The sequence below is a fragment of the Abramis brama genome (assembly GCF_963993115.1).
Source record: "Abramis brama genome assembly, chromosome: 11".
NCBI classification, from domain to species: Eukaryota; Metazoa; Chordata; class Actinopteri; order Cypriniformes; family Leuciscidae; genus Abramis; species Abramis brama.
Window position 1 is genome coordinate 39,621,281 of NC_139973.1, and position 8,153 is coordinate 39,629,433.

Genomic DNA, 8,153 nt, shown 5'->3' on the forward strand with positions numbered 1-8,153 from the left:
CTCTAGTGGACAGAGAGAGAGAAACATTCAGCGGCCAGGCGAATTTTACTTTATTCAATTTAAAAGCAATATAAATGTATTAAACGGCTATAGTAGCAACTTTGCTATATAATAACTCCAGGCTGACATTACAACACAACATTGCCATCCTTGAGAATACATGATTAATAAGAACAATAATAAGAAAACAATTGAAATACTTATTATTCCACTACTGCCGCAATATTACTGACTATTTAACCAGGTTTTAAGTTAACGTTAACTGTTTCAGCTTAATTGGCGAAATCTGTAATAAAAAACTTACCCAGAAGTTGAATTTTTCTCTAGAGCTCGGAAATTGGATTATTATTTTTATGAATGCTTATTATTTTGATAGTTAAGATTAAGATTAGTTAAGATTTCTGTCTCTGTTACCGCCAGTAATTTGAAACTCGTTTGTTTGTGTCTGAAACTCGTTGCTTAGCAACTGAACCACTGTGTAGCTGGCTCATGAATATTAATTAAGTTACGTACCTTTACGCTCGAGAAAGTCAAACGGCTTCAAAATCGTTCATCAGAAAGTCTATGGGTGACGTCACAGACGCTTTGTCCATATTTTTTACAGTCTATGGGCAGATATAGTGTTGTAGCCGCGTCTGTTACTCAGTTTTGTGGTAACGTTAGCCATGTTCTTCATGTTCTTCACCGGCCTTTTGACAGCTTCGGCTGAAGTTGTCCTTGTGTTAATTGTCGTTATAACTTCTGTATGACCTGGCAATAAACATTTTTGTAAGTGTGTCAATAATGTGATTGGCTAAACTGATTTTATTTCGGGTGCGGATTTTAATTGGTGCTGTTGACGGATAACGGGTCGGATGCGGTTTGAAGCACTGCGGGTACGGGCGGGTGCGGATTTACAAAATCGGACCCGTGCAGGACTCTGCTGTAGCCACACCAGGCCATATTATCACACAGACACACACATTCAAATGTGAGGTAGTTAGGGGGGTTCGGGGGCATGCCCCCCCGAGAAAATTTTGATTTCTCAGACCTACATATGTGCATTTTAAGGTGTTTGAAGGCCAACATTTTTTGATAACAATAGCTTTTAAAGCATGTCAGTGGGCAGTAGCATAAATTATTTGTCATGCAGATAACAGATTCTTAAAGGGGCTATATGCTTTTTTCTGAAATTTAAACTCGCGACTGACACCTGTGGCCAAAAAACGGAACTGCTCTTCCTTTCTGCTCGCTCTCGTACGTGCACACTTCACAAGTCATCCGCTGCAAAGAAGTCTACATTATGTTTACAGAGGTAAGAACAGTCAAATACATATATTGTTTGAGAAACTAAGTTTGTTTGCTGACTAGAGGTGGTGGCAGAGTGATCTGAAACGTTTAACATGAACGCGCTTGACGTCACATCCGCAGACAACGCGCGAAAAATCCGACCCGACAGAAAATAGGAATAATAGGATACAGGCTTATAGGTGCACCCGCTGTGAGCTGACAAGGTGTCAGTATGCTCATCAGGAGATGTTTGAGTCATACATGGTCAAATAAAAAGGCTATTGTTACGTTTATTTTGGGGAAAAAGTTGCATATAGGCCCTTTAAACATGAGAATGAGGATAAATGTTGAAATGAATGATCCACACTAGAAAATGGAAATGTAAAATGTTTCTGCTTATTGTTGACAATACACAATCACATATTCCAAACAGGAATGGCCTTAAATGAGAAATCTTTCAAGGATTATTTTGCATAGATGTAAACTTTTTAGCATTAAAGATTGGTTTCAGCAACTTGTTTCTTTCTTGAGTTAATCAATGGTTTTGGCACTATTAAATCAGTTCAATTAAATTTCAATATAAAGACAGTCACTTGTCACCATTACTGGCCTAATGATGCAAGTTGTGCAAACACAGACAAGCGGAGTGATAGAAACTGTGAAAAGGCTGATGCTGGTGAAATATTCGAACACATTCGAGGACCTTATATATAGCCTATAGGCTACATATCAGAGTTAAATAGGAATACATTGTAATAATGTTAATCAAGCAGACTAAATCACACGACTGCGCAGCAATATTTAAGCACTATACAAAGGAAATAATACAGATCTAGACAAATTGGGTTGCTTATAGTTAAAAGAATGTCATGAACGATCATTTAAAGGCTAGATGTAGGCCTATTTTTCACATTTTTGGTCACAAAATATTTAGTCAGTTTTGATGACTTTGCAATATTGATAAAATGTTAGAATATTAATAATGAAAATTGAGTAGGGCTACGCCAAAATGTGTAACATTTATGTAGCCTACAAAGGAATACAAAATCCCCGACATATGACGCAGCTTTAATCTCCCTTTTGGTTATTTCAATACTTAATTGACGACAGAACACGACGTTACATGCTAGTTTATTTTGCGTGATACAGGGCGCGCCGCATTTGCGTGATTGAAGAGTGCGCGCCGCGAGCAAACGGCTGGCACGACGTAAGTAAGTTAGTTTTTCTGAGTTTTATGACATATTATGGCGTTCCGATCGGCTCTTTAATATGACTTTGCAACATGCACTCGTCTCAATGAACGTGACGTCTGCCGAACGTCTCGTCTGCGTCTGCCACATCACTCGTTCGTGTGCCGAACGTCTCGTCTGCGTCTGCCATAGTCTGCTGCAAGGGCGGTTTCCAGCACATTCCACACATTCATTCTTTATTATTTTTTCCCACTGATCTTCAGTTGTATTTTATTAGCAATTAAGTGATTTTACCTTGCCTATGTATAGCTTTTATTCCAAATAGTAAATATGAATTTACACAAATGTTCATGTTAAAATATTTGTTTACCATTGTTTCTTGTCAACATATCCACAGATAGCCTACTTATCAAGAAATCATAAAAAGCATGTATGTAGCCTACTATTCACCACTAGGAGTCTCTTGACCAACACAAAATAACGTAGTTGTAAACATTTGGGCTGATTTAACTCATTTATAGTTAGGTATAAACGCAAATAATAATAATTATCATTAATATCAGGCTAGTCTAGGCTACATATTTAGAAGACGCTTTTATCCTAAAAGGGAACAAAGCAATTCGTCAAATGTCAGTCATAATATAAGATTATCACATATAAACAAGATTTTGATGCATTTCCAAGTGTTTGTGCGAAGTGTGGAGCGCGCTTGCTGCATGCCACGGAGGAGCAGGCGCGAACACTTTCCTATCAACAGTGGAAACAACTTAAAATAGCCTGTAATAGCTGTAAACTCACAATAACAAGAAAACATTGTGGTTTTGTAAAATAAAAGAAAACAATCAGCCGCATGAGCTCCGTGAACTGGAGCGCGTCTCAAAAATGAACTGAAACAGTGTATAGGCCCTACTGCCTCACAGTCAGACTTGAGGAATATACATCTTGAAATGGCTACTTTTAAATGAACAAGTTCAAATCGAAAGTGTCTGATTATGTAATCCGTAAAGGTTAATTTCTCTCTAAGGCGCATCCGCAGCGGAGATAGATATATATTTGCAGACACGGATTTAAAAAAAAAACACTTTAAACAATTAAAATGCCTCTTTATTTTTTCAGACACATTTATTAGAATTAGCCTACTTTTGCTGGTGCTTTACAGCAAGATTTATGCGTGCGCTTGAGCTATAGCCTACCTGTAGTGATACAGAGACGGATACAGTTGCAAGTAAAAGAATGTTTATTGAGATGGTCAGAGAAACACAGGTCGGGGAAACAAACACTCAGATGGCGAGATGACGCAGGGACTTCAATGGGCAACCGGTGATGATGTGTGGTGATCGGCGTGCTCAGGAACCAGGAAACAATAAACAATCCAGACAGCGTGAAACACAACGAAGCGGGTCCACGAAGACAGGAATCCACACGAGGAGATAAGAGCGAAACACGGGAACAGGACACGACACCGGGGAAGCCACAACGATCTGACAACATGAGATGGGAATTACTGCACATATAAAGGGAACGGGGATTGAACACAGCTGGCAACAATAATCAACACAATGAGTAACCACACCCACACACACAGACACACATCAGTAATGAGACAGCTGATTCATGAACCGTGACAGTACCCCCTCCCCTAGGAACGCCTCCTGGCCCAGACAACCTTACCTGTCGATTGTAATCATCGATAAGGGAGTGATCCAGGATGTCTCTAGCAGGTACCCAACTTCTCTCCTCCGGACCGTAACCCTCCCAGTCCACCAAGTACTGAAATCCGCGTCCCCGCCGTCTCGAGTCCAGAATACGACGTACCGAATAAGTTCCCCATCTACGAGTCGCGGCGGGGGGGAACCGGGGCTGGCGGATTAATGTGAGAATAAAACACGGGCTTGACTTTAGACACATGAAAGGCGGGGTGAATTCTCCTGTACGCTGGAGGAAGTTTGAGTCGGACTGTCACCGGACTAATAATTTTGGTGACAGGAAACGGGCCGATAAATTTGGGAGCTAACTTGTTAGAAACGGAACGGAATATTTCTGGTAGAAAGCCACACTTTTTGACCCACGACGTATACGGGAGGCTTTGACCGGTGGCGATCGGCCTTGGCCTTCATGCGCCCCCCCGCTTGGAGTAGAGTCTCACGGGCTCTAGTCCAAGTGCGGCGACACCTCTGGACGAAAGCGTGAGCAGAGGGGACCGCGACTTCGGATTCCAGACTTGGAAAAATTGGTGGCTGGTAACCTAAACTACACTTAAACGGAGAGAGGCCCGTAGATGACACTGGTAACGAGTTATGGGCGTACTCCACCATAGAAAGTTGTTGGCTCCAGGACGAAGGATTCTTGGCTACCAAACATCGCAACATTCTCTCCAGATCCTGGTTGGCCCGCTCAGACTGATTATTGGTCTGGGGATGATAACCCGAAGACAAACTGACCGTAGCCCCCAATAATTTACAGAACTCCTTCCAAAATTTGGACACAAATTGGGAACCCCTGTCAGAGACCACGTCCGTCGGGAGGCCATGTAACTGAAAGACATGATCAATGACCGTGACCGCTGTCTCCTTGGCTGAAGGTAATTTGGGCAAGGGGATGAAATGTGCCGCCTTCGAAAACCGGTCCACTACGGTTAAAACAACCGTCATGCCCTTGGAAGGCGGGAGGGCGGTGACAAAATCTAGTGCGATGTGGGACCAGGGTCTCGAAGGGACAGACAGCGGTCGAAGTAACCCATCCGGAGGTCAGTTGGATGTCTTACCAGTGGCACAGACAGAACAAGCCAAAACAAAATCGTGAATGTCGCGAGCCATTAGTGGCCACCAGAATCGTTGCTTAACTAGAAAATTGGTGCAAGTCACTCCTGGATGACAAGCCACGTTGGAGCAATGACCCCATCGAATAACGTCGGACCGTAACCCCTCCGGAACAAACGATTCGGTGGGCAACCGGGCGGAGGCGTTACCCCTTCTAAGGCCGTCTTGACCTTCGACTCGACCTCCCATACGAGTGTGGAGATAACTACTTTCTCAGGTAAAATGCACTCGGGAGTCACCGGGCGTTCGGATGGATCAAAAATACGAGATAAAGAGTCGGGTTTGATGTTTTTGGAACCCGGGCGGTACGAGAGAACAAAGTCAAAACGTCCGAAAAAAAGTGCCCACCGAGCCTGCCTGGAGTTGAGTCTTTTAGCAGATCTAATATATTCAAGGTTCTTGTGATCGGTAAAGGGAACCCCTGAACCCTCTAACCAATAACGCCACTCCTCCAACGCTAACTTGACTGCCAACAACTCTGTTACCAATGTCATAATTACGTTCAGCAGGTGATAGTCGATGAGAAAAAAAAAAACGCGCAGGGATGCATCTTGTTGTCTGAGGAAGCGCGTTGTGAAAGCACTGCTCCTACTCCCACCTCTGACCTCCACCACGAACTGACGTGTGGGATCAGGGGTGACCAGAATGGGAGCCGAAACAAAGCGACTTTTGAGGTTGACGAACACTGCCGAACGTCGTTCGGGGGGAGGTCAAGGCAGTCAGAGGTGCGACTAGTTGGCTGAAATTGCGAATGAAACGCCGATAAAAATTGGCGAACCCCAGAAACCGCTGTAGGGCCTTACGGGAATCTGGACTTGGCCAATCTACCACAGCCTTAACCTTGTCAGGATCCATGCGCACTCCCTCAGAAGAGATGATGTACCCTAGAAAAGGAACAGACTGTGCATGAAACGCGCATTTCTCCGCCTTGACAAAAAGCCCATTCTCTAACAATCTCTGGAGCACTCGTCTGACGTGTTGAACGTGTTCCTGGAGAGACGAAGAAAAAAAATCAATATGTCATCCAGGTAAACATATGAACTGATCTACCATGTCTCTCAACACGTCATTGACGAGTGCTTGGAAAACCGCTGGGGAGTTGGAAAGCCCGAAAGGCATAACCAAATATTCAAAGTGCCCCCTAGGGGTATTAAAAGTGGTTTTCCATTCATCCCCCTTCCTGATGCGAACCAAATGATATGCATTACGCAAGTCCAGTTTCATGAAAATGGATGCTCCCTGCAACCTCTCGAAAGCTGAAGACATTAACGGCAAAGGATAAGAAGTCTTTACCGTGATGTTGTTCAGCTCTCGATAATCAATACAAGGTCGCAGAGAGCCATCCTTCTTCCCAACGAAAAAGAACCCCGCCCCCGCAGGAGAAGAGGAAGGCTGGATGAACCCAGAGGCTAGAGAATCAGAAATATATTTCTCCATGGCCTCCCTCTCGGGAACAGAAAGAGAGTAAAGTTTGCCCTTAGGCGGAGATTTACCTGGCAGTAGATCTATCGCACAGTCATAGGAACGATGCGGAGGAAGAGACGCAGCACGAGACGCAGCACGAGACTTACTGAACACCTCCTTCAGGTCGAGGTACTCCGCGGGCACGTTAGACAAATCCGCTGCCTCACTCTGAAACACAGAACCAGACACAGACGAACAGGCAGACACCAAACATGACTCATGACAACGGTTACTCCAAGTGGAAACAGAATTATTGTGCCAGTCGATACGGGGGTTGTGTTGAGTGAGCCACGGGTGCCCTAAAACCACTGGTGCTAGTGGTGAGTCCATGAGTAAAAAGGAAATGATCTCAGTGTGATTGCCAGAAGTGATGAGTGTGAGGGGTTCAGTAGAGTGGGAGATTCCTGGAAGTTCTTGTCCATTGAGTGCGTTGACGGAAATCTTGTGAGAAAGAGAAGTGATGGGGATTTGGAGTCTGTGTGCAAGTCCAAAGTCCATAAAATTACCCTCTGCTCCCGAATCCAGCAGTGCTTGAGTGCGGTGCGTGGAGGTTGCCCATTTCAGTCTTACCGGGAGGAGGGTTGATGATGGTGATGAGGTCTTCTCGGCGGAGATCCCACCCGATAGTAGCCTCATACTTACTATCGGGCTTGCTCTTTTACCGGACAGCAAAAGAGAAAGTGGCCAGCCTTGCCACAGTAAAGGCAGAGTCCCTGGGATCTCCACCTTTCCCTCTCCTCCCGGGAAAGCCGAGCTCTCCCCACCTGCATGGGTTCATGATCTGAAACTGGGCTGACCGCGCTCCCGCCGCTGGCAAGTGGATCCTCAGTGTGGTACTGGAGTCGACTCTGCTGTACATGAGAGGTCATACGATTTAGACGAGCATCGACCCTCAGCGCAAGCTCCACCAGGCCATCCAGGGTCTTGGGAAGGTCCAGGATGTAAATCTCTCTTTGAACGCGGTCAGCCAACCCATGCAGGAACATGTCCCACTGCGCCTCCTCGTTCCATTGGCACTCTGCAGCCAGGGTGCGGAACTGGATGGAATAGTCCGACACCGAGCCATTTCCTTGGCGTAGATCAGCGAGTAATCTGGCCGCCTCCTTACCCGCCACCGCTCGATCGAATACTCTTCTCATCTCCGTGGAGAGTGCCTGGAACGAGGCGCAGCAGATGTTTTGGTTCTCCCACACCGCCGTTCCCCAGAGAGCCGCCTTCCCCGACAGTAGTGTCAACACGAACGCCACTTTAGACTGTTCAGTGCAAAAGGTCCGTGGCTGCAATGCAAAGTGCAGAGAACATGCTGTGAGAAAAGCCGTACAATACTCAGGCTCACCTGAATATTTCTCTGGCGTGGGCAGACGAGGCTCCGGCTGATTCTCTTGCAGAGGCGGGGGGGGGGGCTGAACGG

General features: G+C 45.3%; 1 protein-coding gene across 1 annotated transcript in view; it reads left to right on the top strand.

The window, feature by feature from the left end:
* The window catches only part of chchd6b (coiled-coil-helix-coiled-coil-helix domain containing 6b), a 160,339-nt gene that overhangs the window by 53,727 nt on the left and 98,459 nt on the right, over window positions 1–8,153 (top strand). The gene's annotated exons all lie outside the window — the stretch shown is intronic.